Source organism: Lissotriton vulgaris, chromosome 6 (genome assembly GCF_964263255.1).
Source record: "Lissotriton vulgaris chromosome 6, aLisVul1.2, whole genome shotgun sequence".
In the NCBI taxonomy this organism is placed as follows: Eukaryota; Metazoa; Chordata; class Amphibia; order Caudata; family Salamandridae; genus Lissotriton; species Lissotriton vulgaris.
In genome coordinates this window covers 1,880,339,781-1,880,354,817 of record NC_141694.1, presented here as the reverse complement: position 1 = coordinate 1,880,354,817, position 15,037 = coordinate 1,880,339,781, and positions in this window count along the sequence as shown.

The following is a 15,037-nucleotide window of genomic DNA, read 5'->3' as shown; positions in this document are numbered from 1 at the left end:
GCAGCTGTAGGCCCTCGTCACCAGCCGGCTGGACTACGGCAACGCCCTCTACGCCGGAACCACTGCCAAGCTCCAGAAGAGACTCCAGCGAATCCAGAACGCCTCAGCACGACTCATCCTCGACATCCCCCGTCGCAGCCACATCTCCGGACACCTGAGAGACCTGCACTGGCTCCCGGTCAACAAGAGAATCACCTTTCGGCTCCTCACCCACGCACACAAAGCCCTACACAACCAAGGCACGAGTTACCTCAACAGCCGCCTCAACTTCTACGCTCCCACACGCCAGCTCCGATCGACAAGCCATGTCCTCGCCGCCGTCCCCCGCATTCGAAGAGCCAGCACAGGGGGACGGTCCTTCTCCTACCTCGCTGCCAAGACCTGGAACTCCCTCCCGACCCACCTCCGCCTGACCCAAGACCACCTGGCCTTCAGGAAGCAGCTCAAGACCTGGCTGTTCGAGCAGTAGCGGACCCCCCCTGCCAAAGCGCCTTGAGACCCTCCGGGTGAGTAGAGCGCTCTATAAATGCTATGATTGATTGATTGATTGATTGATTGAGGTGTGAGTAGGAGACACAAAGATTTGTCCCACAGATCTTTGCAAAATGATGTAAGGTTGAACTATCCAATCTTCGTACAGTCCATGGCAGGAGCTGGCAGACACTGGTTTATGAAGATAACAAGTAATAACATTTTATGCAATGCTTAGTTGGAGTCAGGGGGTCAGATTTACAAGCCCCTTGCACCACTGGTGCGTCACTTTTTGTGTTGTACCAGTTGAGCATTTTACTGCTCCATATTTACAAGGACAGGAATAGCCACCCTGTGTGACTTTTCCAATCCTAGTAAATATGGCCCCTCTGCATGCAGCACTTTGCGTTAAAGGGGTGTTCCATGGATGTTGCTGTGGGTGTTCACACGCAACACCCATGGAACCAGACACATTTCCAGATTTAGGAGGAATCGTAAATCTGTAAATGCGTGTGAATGTTACACTTCCCCAGGGGAGGCGTAAGGAGGAGCAACAAGGGTAAATGTATTTATTTCTCTGTGATTTCCTTTCCTCTTTCTATGCGTGCGGCATTCTGCAGCACACATAGAAAGAGGAAATCACCTCTAATGATTGTTAATGTACAGGAAGGGTTCCCTTTCTGCAGAGATACAATCATTGAAAGAATGACGTTTTTCAAATTTTATGGGGCAGATTTACAAGCCCCTTGTGGCACTTTTGCACCGCTGTTGCGCCACTTTTATGACACAGCAGCGGCGTAATATATGAGGCCAATTTACAACATAACGTATCTAGGGAGATGCATCATGTTATAAAGCCCTGCATCACATTATACCCGTGTCAGGAACAATGTATGCAGGGTGGGGGTTCCCACACAGTTGAGCCTCTTAAAAGTGACGTAGTGAAATCTACAAGATTTCACTGCATCACTTCTAGGACACCACTGTTTCAAAACCTTATGGCTGCTCGAAGCAGGGGTAAGGAGTGACACAGTGTAGTGTGTATAGGCCTCAAATTGCATTGCTGAATTGCATTGTGCTTACGACACAACTCCAGCAATGCGTGACTTTTGGGCCAACAGATGCATCAGAATTTGTGACACATCTCTCAATCCTTATGCTATGGTGCGCCGTATTTTAAATACAGCACTTCCATCCTGGCGCAAAGGTATCACAGGCTGGTACAGGGAAACTGACCCATCTCTACAGATGTGTCAGTTTCTTGTACATCTGCCCCTATGTGTGCTAATGCAGCACACATAGAATTCAAAAACTGCATTTCAGATTGTTTTTGTGCTGGAAGGGAACCCTTCCTGAACAAAAACAATCTTCCCACGATTCAGGCATCCTTGCACCATGGCGCGAGAGTGTCTGCACCAGCGCATGGCAGCAGTTTGTGAACCAGCGCAGGGGGAAGCCCCAGAGATGTGACATATTATTGTACATATGTGGCATCCCTGTGCTGTGAAAGGGCCTCGGTGCGGCGTAGCTATACGGCTTGTGCTCCGGACTGAGTCACTTTCTTGTAAATCTGCCCCTGTTTGTTTTGAAAAATTATCGCAGCGTACAGACACATTAACACTCAACTCTCTCATGGTTAATGTTCTTCGAAGAAAAGAAGTACATCTTGATAGCAGCTGTAGCTCCACCTTTGACCTTTGACCTGCTATATGGCACCAGCACAATGAACAACCTCATTGATAAAAGTCAGTGAATGCCTGTCCAGCGCCAGGAGCCAGAAATCAGCAGCAACTGATTCATTTTTCTAACAATCAAACTGAGGTGAAACACAAAACTGGAAAGTGTCTTGCTTCATTTAGTGAAAGCTTCTTGGCTGTCAGCACTGAGAGGGTTGCTTGGGCTTTGTCCTATGTAGCCATAGTTGTTGCCTCTCCTTCCATTGTATTTTCTTTCCAAGGCCACCTGCTGAAAGAGTGACCTCTCCCACCATATCCTCCTGCTCCTGTGAATGCTCTGCCTGGGTGCTACCTCTAGTAGCCACTTTGGACTGTTGTTCGCGTATCCACGGCGATTTCTAACTACAATTGCCAACATTAAGAACCATACCACGATGCCCGATGCTGTGCCCACATTCAGCTCACTCACTGCCCGTCCTCACTAGCTCCTGTGTTCTGTGTAGCTTGAGCTCTTCCTGTAGAGGTCTCCTGTCTGTCCAGTGGATGTGGTCCTTTGCTCTGACTGTGTTCTCTGCATTGCTGCTCTTTGTAGTTCCTCTCTTTGGTAATGTTCCATGTCATGCTTGCCAGAGCACGGACTTCAACCAGACAGTGGCACTTTCAGTCAGTTCAGCAGACAGTGTTGTTTTTTCAGCTCAGTCTTCAGCACTTTGATGCTCAGTGGGAGGTATTGAAACACCCTGTGAGCTTTGCCTTCCACTTTTGATCGGAATTGCTGTATAACCTATTGTGTGTACAAAGATGACAGTAGTAAAATATTGATATAATAACCATTCAACTAGTAAAAGTCGACACCATCCACTGTAACTAATAGTACATAGTCAGGCCAGCGTCAGGAAATGAAGATCCATCTTCAGCATCCTGTGGGAGACCTGTAACAGAGGCAGCCCTGCACCCTGGTTGGCCAGGCAATCGACACAAACTATCCCCAGGAAGGCTCAAAGACTTGTCATTTCTTCCTCAGACCTCATTCTCAGTCCCTGCCTTACACTGGCAGAGACTGGAAAGCAATCTCTAAAATATCTCTTTTCAAGTGTGAGCATCTGCACTGAGAAGGATGCAAGAACGTCAGCCCACCTTCACAGCTGTAAGATGGCCTCGACAGAAACCCAAATCAAGAGTATGCATTGTAATATAATATTTTTTGAGTGCATCCTACATGTTAGCACCATTCCCTCAATGGAACTTCTTCCCCTATTTGAAGGGGAATCATTGTGCAGCAGAAATCTGCAAAAAGTGGGATAAGGCACAGTGCACTCTTACGTGCTCTCTCTTACAGCCCTTGCACTTCTCCAGTCAAATTTAAAAAACAGCAAAGTGAAACTTATCATGGCTGTATTATCCAAAGTGCCTTGGAGACACAGAAGCTTGTGCACCCTGTTTCTTCTTACCCCAGGCACCCTGGATGTAGAGAAGGGGCCTGCAGATACTTGTGCAGCTTCTTCTGTAATGCAGATGGTGCTGGGTCACACATAGCCGTGGAGCCTCACGGGGTGTTCCTCCTTTGTATGGGGATGTACCCTTATGCAAATGAGAGAAACACTTTGCTCAGAGGCAAGATGGCCATAAAGAGGCACAATGCATGCCTCGTAGCCTGTGAGTGTGCCTATTTACATATACCCCCACCAGACACCCCCTGACAGGTGGGTGCAGTCACTCACCGCACCCAGTTGCCGAGGATCTTTACCCCCTCTGAAGTACATACCATGTTGTCTCCTGCACAATGAAAGGGTAAGTGGCTGCTTCTAGCTGTTCCTAGCTAAAGGTTACACTTATAAGATGTTACAAGGCAGCTCCAATGTTGGCCTATGGGAGAGCTAGTCCTTGCAATAGTGCAAAACGAAATTAGCAGTATTTCACTATCCGGACATATAAACCATACCAACACATGTGATACCTTTCACATACCCTCCACCCTGCCAACAGGGGTACCTCAGGCCTACCTTAGGGGTGACTTACATGTAAGAAAAGGGAAGGTCAAGACCTGGCAAGTGGGTGCCCTTGCCAGGTCAACACGGCAGTTAAAAACTGCATTTGTAAATACTGCAATGGCAGACCTAAGACAAGTCTACAGGGCTGCTTATGTGGGTGGTACAACCTGTGCTACAGATCCACTGGTAACATTTGATTTACAGGCCCTGGGCATGCATAGTGTAGTTTACTAGGGACTTACTAGTAAATCAAATATGTCAAATCATGGATATCTAATCAGAATCACAATTTACACAGTGAGCATAAGCACTTTTGCACTGATCAGCAGTGGTAAAGTGTCCATAGTCCTAAAGCCAACAGAAAAGGTCAGGAAATAGGAGGCAAACGGCAAAAAAGTCAGGGGATAGAACGGCTTATGTCCCACGCAACCTCCTAGTAGCCTAAATCCAGGGGAGACCTTGACGGATTTCACAAATTGGGGTGACAGATCATGGACTCTGGCCCTCAACAGCAGTGCACATTCTAGTTCTATGCCTTTCTGAACTCAGATGGATCCCTCTATTCATACTCCTAGGGTGCACTAACCTAACCATTGAGGAACCCTTTTCCTCACCTGCCAATCCCATCTGTACAGCACCTAACCCTACATTGCTCAGAAATGTCTCCCAGTATGAATAGACTACCACCATGTCTGACAGAGGGGTGTCGCCCTGTCCACCTTGGGGGGTGACTTCTACCCTTCCCAGGGCAACTCTGTCAGTAATGAGAGCCAGGCCTCAGGCCTCTCAGTGCTGTCTTACCTCCGTGACATTGGGTAGTGGAGGTGCTAGCCCCAGCTGCCTGGTACCTTTGGTCCACTCTCCCTGCCACCAAGTCATAGATGAAAGTCTGACAAGATATCGATAGACAAAAAATTGACCTACAAAAATATCGACACAAAAATATCGAAGTCAAAAATATTGAAGTTCTATCTACATAAAGGTAAGTACAAAGACATCGAGAAAAAATAATATCGAAAGAAAAATATTGATGTTAAAAACATCGTTTTTTTAAATGTTTTAATAAGAATGTAAAAATACGTAAAAAATAAATATATTTAAACAATTATAGATATAAATATTAAAACATATTTAAAAAATAATAACCAATACATATAATGTTAAAATTAAATAAACATCTACATATAAATTAATATTTATACTTACTCGACATATTGCAAACGTAGGGAAAGGGTTGGATAGCGTAGGGGTAAAAATTACTATTCCCACTCCAGAGAGTGCAACAGTAGGGAAAGCGCTGGATAGTGTAGCGGTAAAAATGACTATTCCCTCTCCAGTGAGTGCAACAGTAGTGAAAGCGCTGGATAGCCTAGGGGTCAAAATTACTATTTTCACTTCAGTGAGTGTAACAGTAGGGAAAGCGTTGGATAGCGTAGGGGTAAAAATGACTATTCCCACTCCAGAGAGGTCAACAGTAGGGAAAGCACTGGATAGCGTAGCGGTAAAAATTAGTATTCCCACTCCAGTGAGTGCAACAGTAGGGAAAGCGCTGGATAGCGTAGGGGTAAAAATTACTATTTCCACTCCAGTGAGTGCAACAGTAGGGAAAGCGTTGGATAGCGTAGGGGTAAAATTTACTATTCCCACTCCAGAGAGTGCAACAGTAGGGAAAGCGCTGGATAGCGTAGCGGTAACAATTACTATTCCCACTCCAGTGAGTGCAACAGTAGGGAAAGCGCTGGATAGCGTAGGGGTAAAAATTACTATTTCCACTCCAGTGAGTGCAACAGTAGGGAAAGCGTTGGATAGCGTAGGGGTAAAAATGACTATTCCCACTCCAGAGAGGTCAACAGTAGGGAAAGCTCTGGATAGCGTAGGGGTATAAATTACTATTCCCACTCCAGTGAGTGCAACAGTAGGGAAAGCTTTGGATAGAGTAGGGGTAAAAATGACTATTCCCACTCCAGAGAGGTCCACAGTAGGGAAAGCTCTGGATAGCGTAGGGGTATAAATTACTATTCCCACTCCAGTGAGTGCAACAGTAGGGAAAGCTTTGGATAGAGTAGGGGTAAAAATGACTATTCCAACTCCAGAGAGTGCAACATTAGGGAAAGCGCTGGATAGCATATGGGTTAAATTAACAAACTTATCAATTAAATCATTTTTTATAAAAGAAAAACATATTAATAATTAATTTACCAAACAAATATTAATAAATACCATTAAATTAAAACGAATAGTTACTTAAATAACATTGAATTGCATCCCACACTATTCCCCCTTTAACACACAACACACTACACATACAAAAAACACAATTAATTTAACTATCAATGAATCAATTAATAACAATTATTAATGCATTATTTTAACCATCAATTAATCAATTAATAACAATTATTAATACAGTAATGATAATGAATATAATTATAAATAATTAATTAATATTATTTACCAAATAATAATTGATCACCAATCAATTGTTAATTAACATTACAACAATTAACTATAAATATAAATTAATAAGTTAATTATAATTAATAATGGTAACTAATTAATAATAATTAATTACCAATTAATAAGTAATTAATAATTAATTAATACTAATGATTAAAAACATTAATTAATTAATTATAATTAAATTACTTCCCACCCTATTACCCTATAAACCCACAACCCGCTCTGATACTAAAACGCAAAATTTACTTTCACAAAATTTCTAATTTCTAAACATTTATTTTAAAAATTATGAAAATACATTAATACAATGTTTAACATACATATAAAATACATACTAAAATACATAACGGAAAAACAATTTGACATTATTGACAACAATATTTTTGCTTGCGATACTACTTACTTCGATATTACTTACTTTTATATTTAAAAAACTATATTACTTACCTTGGGGTCGATATTCTGGTCAACTATATTCTTGACTTCGTTATTCTGTCCCTACGATATAAAAGACTCAATATTATTGTAGGTCGATATAAAAAATTCGATATTTTGACTGACCACCGTCATAGATAGCATCCTGACACAGTCCCACCAGCCCGTGGTCTGTACCCTGAAGCTGGACAGGAGACTGGAGTAGACTGTTCCACTCCCTGTCCTCGTCCCCATCCCTAGGGTACTGTACCCTCCACTGTGGAAAGGTACCCCCAGATTCCAAAACTACCAGAGCACTTCTGACAGATTTCATGCACAATTCTCCCACAAGTACAGGGGTGCCATCCTGCAACTAGTCTTCCAGCCTAGGGTCTGTACCGTTAGGCTAGGCAAGAGTCAGTGGCGAGGCTTCTCTCCCCCTGCTCTCCCACCTGGGGTCTGCCCCCTCCCACCTGATAGGGACACTGCTAGCAGTTGCTCCTCCCTCCAGTTCTGGGGAGGGGCAGCCTGAACCTAGCCCTCCTATCCAGGATCTGTGCCCTGATGTTGGACATGTGCTTGGCAAGCCAGGACGTCCAGGGATTACACTCAATCCCCAAAGAGAAAAACCCTCCTTATGTGTTGTGTGACAGACTTCCTGGCTCAGGCCTCCACCAGACAGTGCATGAAGATATCTAGTACAGAAGTGGCCTCACCAGGGTCAGTCCTGGAGAGCTCTGACCTCAGTGCTTGCAACCCATGACCCACTATCTCTCTCTTACCCTTTTCTTTGGACTTCTGTACCCTCCCACCTCACACGGTGCTGCCAGACAGCAGGACTGGTAGGACGCTTGAAATAACTGCCCCAACAGCCCTCCTGGCTCTATGGGATCCCCCTTTAGAGGATGGCTACCCGGTATAGACTAGGCCACCTTCCTGGTGCTCTCTCGTGGAACTAACCAGGCCCTGGGACTGGGTGTTGGACAACCATGTGCCCCAGCCAAACCCCATCCATCCCACTGCACTGGAACCTAAATTGGCTATTACCAACCTCCCCTACCTACATTCTTTGGGGAAAACCTGAGCCACCCCCTTCATGATCACTCTCAAAAGCCTCTTCAAACCCTCTGGAATGCACCAAAAGGTCTGCCTCCAGTGCAAGTTCCCTGGGATCATGGAAATCACCCTCCACTGTATGTTGGCATAGCGCTTGGAAACAGGCACTGTGCATATGCTCTTCAAAAACCAGATCACCCAGCCCCTCAAGTGTAACCACACTACCCTCCACCCCACCATCCAGTGACTTGGACAAGTATCCCACATCACCCGTTTTAGACTGGTGAGAAGGTGTCTGACTGTTTCTGTCATTCAACCTACGATCTTCTGGGTGAACCCCATTCTCACAAACCAGGGCCTTTATCATGGGGGAACCCCTATCCTTTCACCTCTCATCTAGAGTCAGTAGAGTGTCCCTCCCACCACTAGGAATATGATTCCCTGTGTCACTTACCCAATCCGAATCAGGGACCCTGTACACCACTAGAACTAACTCATAAACCTGAACACCCTGGTGTATGTCAACATAACACTTTTTCTGGCACCATCTCAGCTGGACTCCACCCTCATGGCATCCACTACTAGCCCAGCCAAGCTCACATCATGTTTGACAAACATTTCCTTTGGCTTGGCTAAGGCACGCATGGGCTCAATATTCTCAAGCGAGCTGCTCATCAAGGTTTTTCAACTTCTGATCATGAGCAAGAATCCTCCTCTTCTCCTCAAGAATCAGTTTTTCCTTCCAAGTCCATGTTACTCTCCCAGGGTTACTCCCCTCACTTTCTGAGAAGTCCTTCTCCTCAGAATCATCTGAAAGTGTTGCTCGCCAGAGGTTATCCTCATAGATAAACAGGGCTGCCTCAAGATCCTTCCTTGATCTCCTCTTAAGAGGCAACTATCTCTCCTTACAGAAAATCCTCAGATCCCTCATACTATTATTATGCAGGTACCAGTGGTTAACTACCATTCTTTTAAGACCTCTAAGTTACAACAACTAACCAGAGAAAAAGATTATGTGGTTGCGTACTGGTTTGCAATATATGAGTATTGTTTTTCTTGCTCATTTTGTGCTCATTTCTCTTCCGAATCATACCCCCAAGGTAGACCTCTGGATGAACCATGTCACTGCTTTCAATTGCCCCCGTCTTTATTGATTCAGCCAAATCGCTTGGAATCACCCTTGACAAACATTTAAATTTGAAGAACCACATTAGCACGGTTTGCAAGGGAGCAAATCACCACATGGGACTACTTAGGAATCTCAAACCTTTCCTCCCACAAGCTGACTTCAGGCAGGTGGTTTAAGCGCTGGTTTTGCTGAGGCTAGACTAAGGCAGTGCTACAATATGTGTCCTCCCGAAATATACCTTGGCCACACTTAAGGCTGTATTAAATATGGCATCCAGACTGACCACAGGCACAAAAGATCAGCGCACATTTCCCCAGTCCTCAAATCTTTAAATTGGCTGCTTTTGAAGCAAGAATACTGCTCAAGAATGAATGCCTGACTCACGAAGCTCTCCTTCTCAAAAACCCCAAGTACCTATGCCAAAAGCTAGAACTATCTGGATGTGGTGGACCCTCAGGAAGTGCTAACACCTTCCTTCTAAAACCACAGATATTTCACAAAAAGAGAACTTGTCAAAGAGCTTTCTCCGGGTTTGCTCCACGGATCTGGAACTCTCTCACTCCTGAAATTCGCAGACTCACTTCCATGATTGCCTTCAAAAGGGAAGTAAAACGATTCCTTATGTGATAGTTCTTAGCCTAAATGGGCTCCAATCATTTACTTGAAGATATTGGACTTACACCCTCATCCCTTGCACAGATGTATTATATCCCCTTACCTAATCTTTTCTTCCCCTCCCAGTCCTGCTATTTAAATGCTTTTTTTAAACTATTGTAATGCTGTGTTGCACACTTTGTAACTGTTTCCTTTGATATGTATTTGACGCCTGACCATCTGTAATTGTGAAGCGCTCTGATATCCCTCGGGATCATGTTCATGCTGTACAAAACTTTATAAATGAAATAAATAGGTGCACATCAATCACTGCATGTCAAGTGCAAATGCATGTCCTATCCCTACCACTGACAAACAATGTTAAAAAGGTGGGTCTCTACTTGGCAGTGGCTTGCACTCTGTCAAAGCATGGACCCTTACTTTTAGTCAGGTTAAGGGGATTACACAGCTAAAATTATCCCTGCTCACCCTCTTGGTAGCTTTGCACAAGTAGTCAGTCTTAGAGGCAAAGTGTAAAGCATTTTCACATAACACACAATTGGGATTGGGCTGTATCAAAGCTAAACAACTGCAGTTTGCCTTCAGAGTACTAAAGAAAAAACTTACAGGTTGTTCAACATATCACTTGCTTAAAGCCATTTCAGGAAAATTCTTACCCTCGATTTCATACACCTCAGTAATTTTAAACCTTAAAACACCACCTCCCTAAACTCAGCACAATCAACTTTTTTTAAGAACCTGTTCCCAACACATTTCACAATCCCTAATCGGACTAGAGTATGGACTAAGAAACCAGATTCCTGACAGTCAAGGGGAATAAACAAATTTTACTGGAGAATGAGGGATGCAGAGGACAACGTCCTTGCACATCACTGCTGGGAGGAAATTGAAACCCAACTAGGCTAAATAACTTGACGTTCAGAGTTCTGAAGTTTTGTCAAAGATGAAAAATTAAGTTGGCCCCTTGCTGAAAGAAAATATTAAAATTGAACTGCAGTTTATATTAATTTCTGTCTGTAACCTGCTTGCAAATAAACAGATCCCACTAGTCATAATGAAATATTGCTCCATGGTGCACGGCTGGTGCACAGAGGATAAATTAAGTTGTCTGAAATTCAGCTGAAACCAGGAAAGGAAGGCAGGTGAAGTTGTGCGTACCCATTCTGCTGAAGCTCCAAATTGTTTAATGATTCACTAGCTTTTACCTATGGACCAGAGGCAGTTCAGTTCAGTTGGTTCAGCGAGCCTTTTTCCAGGAATGGCTCACTGACCTAGAACGTGACAAGTTTGGCCTGCCCTTGCCTTGTCGTCGTAGAGGGGCAAAGTGTTTAGCCAGCACAGATAGCAAGTGCGTCATTGTGTGGGAAAGCAGAAAACACGGGCCACTGCTGATAAGTAGATCAACATTGCAAATGTACATTTCAAGATAACCGACCAAGGCAAGGCTGACACGGGCCTCTGCCGATAAGTAGATCAACATTGCATATGTACATTTCAAGATAACCGGCCAAGGCAAGGCTGAAAAGTCAGGAGATGGTGGTTTAAAGATTAACCTGTAGCTGCATGGTCAGATGTGTCGCAAATAATGTAAAATGTGAACGTAGACATATTTTTGAAATGCACCTTGATACTGTAATGTACACGTGGATCTAATTCTAGCATGGTCACACCATGATGTAATAGTTAATGAACAACCTGTCAAGAGATTGTGAGCATATATAAAGGCTGAATTCTCTCTGTGAAAATTAGATCACTTTGCACTCCTGCAAATTGTCTCAAGCTGCAGCTTTATTGGCAATAAAGCCACTATTCTTTGAAACCTTGTATGTGCCCTTCTTCATTGTCCCTATTAATAAATTTTTGACTTTTACAGATGGCGCCGTGACTCTACAGGAACTGATGGTCTCTGCAGGGGATAAAGAACTGCTGTCTTTGGATTCTTCAGGAGCCTTTCCTGTCTCGGTGTATTATGCGCAGCTACTGAGAGGACTTGTTTCCTGACACGCCCAGATGACAAGGCTCCCGTTGATAAGCCTTTGACAAAAGACACCACCAGCTTCCTTTGAGCCATCAGGTGATTTTGCCACAACTAAGAAGGGTCCATACAACGTCAGGTAGGCAGTGCTTAATTGCACTGAACTCAATATTGTCAATTGAAATAGTGTTTTTTCTAAAATACATCAGAAAGTACAAACTGAGATCCATTAGGGGTCTCTAGGGGAGGTCTGAGGGCGCCTTTAAGATAAGTGCCTGAGGAGGACTGTCCAACCTGTGAAAGATCTTAAGGATCCCAAGGACAGGAGAAAGGACCGTGGGTGGTCGCTTTTCTAAGAGGGACCATGGGTGGTCGCCTTTAGATAGAGCATGCTTCTACAAGACGTCTAAAAAAATTAATAATACATATGCATATTGTTGAAATAGGTCATACAACTGTATCTTGCAAAAGTGTTGAAATATAATGTCGAAATATAGCATAAAAATGAAGTGTGTAATGTAGTGTACAATAGTGTATTTTAAATGCACTTTAAAATAAAAAGAAATAACAAGTGATAGAAGAGGAAAAACAATAAAATTAGTAACTGAATAAAATTCAAAATGCTTAGCAAACTATTTTTGAGCACAGCTAAAGGCCGCAGGGCAGCCTTAGATGTCACTCAACCAACACCTCCTCGTGGCACACCAGCATGGTACGTGGCACGGAAAAAAGGGTACCATACAGCTATTCACCTAGATCAATGGACTCATTACACCAGGAAAAATCCTGACCTACAGTTTCCAGAATATGGGACATTTGACAGAGATAAAATGCTTTATTTAGAAGATTGTTTAAGGGAACGTGAAAAAAAAGGGAAGAAAGTACGTTTATTACAATGGGATGCATTTCATGCATGGCGGTCATATGCCGCTAACAGATGGCCAGGGGAACCTAGGACAACGAAAGGAAAAGCTTTGGCAATGATAGGGAGAAGGCAAAAGAAAGATGTGTAACAAGTTGTAGGGAAAAAGAAATGGAAATGGATAAATGTCTTACAGTTCACAAGCCTATACCAGATGTGTACCCCATTCTACCTAATGCTCCCTTAGAACAGGAAGATACAGAAGATCCTGTAATAGAGGCTTTATTAACAACTCCACCACCATACAGCCCACAAACAATGCAAAATACATCAGCACCACAGACACACACACCACAACATACATCACCAACTAGTAAGACAGTACCTGTAGCACTACAAGAAACACCTCTCTCTACCTCTGGTAGACCAGGGTTAAGGCCAAAAATAACAGAAAAAGAACAGAAAATGATACACGAGTGGGTGATGGACATTATGAAAAATGGTACTTCTACATGGCGTACTGCAAAAAGTCGCTTCCTCACAGATTTCACGCCTGCTCTTCAACGCAGTGCTTTGGAAAAATTAGACAAGAAAAGTTACAACTGGTTTAAAGACTGGGAAAAATATTGGCCTGAGGAAGACGGCTACCCTCAACCCGACAGATTGTCCCGTGCTCATAGCAACACAATATCAGCAGCAATAGATGATGTAGGGGCATCAAGCACAGATATATTAGAGGCTGTCCAGATATTAGCTGAATGGATAGATACTCTTCTGATGCTACAACAAAAATGTACAAAAAAGAAAAAAGGTAAACAGGAGGAAGATAGTACTCTTTCCACTTCTAGAGCCTTGCCATTAAGAGAAGTACCAGGAAGTAAGGAAGGGAAGCCCACTATTAAAGTTCACACACCATGGTCAAATGTTGAATTGCATAGATTTGCACTTCAGTTTCCAGACATTAGACAAGACAGAGAAGAATGGTACAGACAGACAGAAATAATACTAAGAGTTGGCACTCTCACACTGGATGACATAGAACAAATGTTTTCTATAATCTTGCCACCAGACATTTGGGGAAAAATAAGGAGAGAGGATGATGAAGTATTAAAAATACAATGGGAAGATATTACTAAAGCAAAAAGGGAACAAGGAGAGGACATATCAGATGAGATTAGAGACTTACCAGCAAAAATAATGGCTAAAGTAAATACACTGGTCCCCAGAAAACAAATAGACTGGTCGAAATTAAATGCATGCATTCAAGACACTGAAGAAACAGTATCTGGGTTTTTCGCTAGAATACAGAAAGTCTTCACAGCTTCAAGTGGTTTAGATACTGAAAAGGAAGCAACACAAAGTGCACTTGTCTCTTGTTTTGTAAATAATTTAAAACCATCAATTAAAAAAGGGATTCTAGAGTACAACCCTACTTGGTCAGGCAAACCCCTAACAGAAGTTTTACAATTGGCACAGTATTACGAAATGCTAGGTAAAAAGGAGTTGGAAAGTAAAAATAACAAATTAAAAGAGTTAAAAACTAAAGTTTTGATTCAACAGTCAAACCAGTATAGCGGCAGAGGACAAAGAGGCAGGGGTAGAGGAAGAGGCCGTGGGGGCCCACAAAGGTCATTTTCTACTCCCCCTACACAGCATACCACCACAAATGAACAAGCACACACACAAGCATGCTTTAATTGTGGGGGTCAGGATCACTGGAGAGCTCAATGCCCACACCCCGTCAAGCAGTCACAAAGAGGGGGTGGGATGGGAAGGTCAAGAGGCCGGGGAAGGAGCATGGGAAGAGGTGGATATCAACAGCAAGGACGTGACTCACAGCATGGCCCTACAGAGTATCCCCCCAACACAAATTTCTTTGATAATGAACAAATACCAAAAATGCAGGTGCATCACCCTTATGATGGAATATATCAGGAAGGGCCCCATGGGGAATGGGACTATTATGCACAATAGGGGGGCCCGAGAGAGTTAATACAGAGGATGGTAATCCCTGTAGATCCCACTGGACCATATGTGAGGGGTAAGATTGAAGGTACACCTGTGGAATTACTAATAGATACAGGGGCCACCAATTCCTCCTTGACCAAGAAAAAGTTTCCAGATGTTCCTCTCTCGGGAAAAATAAATAAGTCAGTGGGATTCACCAACATACTTGTAACAAGCCCATTTTCAGCACCCTTGAAATACAGCATAGGCCCAATTCAGGACACGCATTCATTCCTTATATCAGACAAATGTGCATTTAATTTGTTGGGATTGGATTTGCTAAAAAAGATGAATGCCACTATTAAGTGCACTGCAGACGGAGTTTTCTTGGAAGTAGATGGACCAATGACAGAAGAAATGGGCAACTGTTTCCTATCAATA